The 1,355-nt window shown below is 39.8% G+C and overlaps 1 long non-coding RNA gene across 1 annotated transcript; it reads left to right on the top strand.

Moving 5' to 3' along the window:
- Nucleotides 1-404: 404 nt before the first annotated feature.
- Nucleotides 405-871, top strand: LOC113757263. Its single transcript, XR_003466237.1, has 2 exons — nucleotides 405-535; nucleotides 805-871. It is a non-coding gene; the product is annotated as an uncharacterized LOC113757263 (long non-coding RNA).
- Nucleotides 872-1,355: the final 484 nt, after the last annotated feature.

The following is a 1,355-nucleotide window of genomic DNA, read 5'->3' as shown; positions in this document are numbered from 1 at the left end:
CCACGTACCCATAAACAATTTGAATTACACATTAGACTCCAGTACTTGTCATAATCCATTAAACAGTAGACAACGCAGAGGAGACTAGGATTTTTATGTCGAGACCAAACAGGCTTCATTTACGTTCACTCAGCGACTAAACCAGAAAACCTCGCCGCCGGCAGTGTGCTACAAGCCAGGGGCATTTTGGACATCTTCAGAATCTTTCAAGCCACCTACATTCAAGCTGTCGGGCTAATTCCGATAAAGACGACGCCAAATTTAAGATCTGACGGAGATTTCACATTAACGATATGGCCAAAGAGAACAACTCCTCCGCTATGGATGTGGGCAACTAGAATTCGGAATCCGTTGATCAGATTAATAGCCCTAGGTTCTCTATCAATGGTAATTTACTCTCCCATAAAGCTCTAGACAGCTAATTTTGAGGTGATAATTTAGTTTTTTTTTTTTTTGGTGAATTTACAGTTTTGCAGCTCTTGAAATCCGCTCAGATGCAGCATGGATTGCGGTTTGGCGATTACGCTCGTTACCGGTATAACCTACGCTTGTACACTTATGGTATATGTTTATGAGTAATTTGGTACGATGAAGTTCCGGGAAGTAGGTTTAATTTTTGTAAGAAATGCCGTTTGATATTGTTTTTACCAGTATATAAGCGTAAGTGTGCTCTATATAGGTTTATGAGGGAATTTATGACATTGATCATTAGAGGTGGCAAGGTTAAATTTGTGAAAAATGTGGTGTGATAGAGTTGTACTATTGAGGGAATGTGAAATTGACCAGTTTTTGCAAATTTTTTAGGAGGTACTGTACTGCTCGGCTCAGGAGATTGTACAAGTCGTTGAAATTCACGCATGGCCGTGGTAAATATAGTAAAAGGACGATTACAGCTTCTATGGTCACTGAAGTGAGGTAATAGATTGCCAAGACCAATGGTTGAATTTGATTGACATTACAGTTGGTAAATGTTTTAATTTCGCTTTTGCTATTTGAAGAACAAATATGCTGTTTTGTCTCTCATTAATAATTTCTTAATGGTCGTTAATCTATCCTGATTCTGCATGGTGGTTGGGGACACTGTAGGTATCTTCGTGTGGTTCTTTATACAGCAGAAAGAGCTTGGAGCCATGCTATGGAAAAGAAAACGCTGCCAGATGGTCCAAATGCACGTCAGCGTGGCTATCTGATTGGTAGGCTGCGAAAAGCAGTCAAATGGGCTACTTTGTTTCAAGACTTGTGTTCCATTAAGGGAGATTCTAGGACATCTTTGGAAGCAGAGGTGTGCTGATTAATTCATCATTTTGCACAGCTGCTGTGCCCTGTATACAAATAAAGCTATTTTCGGTCAAAAT

The sequence above is a fragment of the Coffea eugenioides genome, unplaced genomic scaffold (genome assembly GCF_003713205.1).
Source record: "Coffea eugenioides isolate CCC68of unplaced genomic scaffold, Ceug_1.0 ScVebR1_2874;HRSCAF=3986, whole genome shotgun sequence".
Classification (NCBI taxonomy): Eukaryota; Viridiplantae; Streptophyta; class Magnoliopsida; order Gentianales; family Rubiaceae; genus Coffea; species Coffea eugenioides.
Note: the sequence above shows the minus strand (reverse complement) of the source record. Positions and strands in the feature narration are given on the sequence as shown.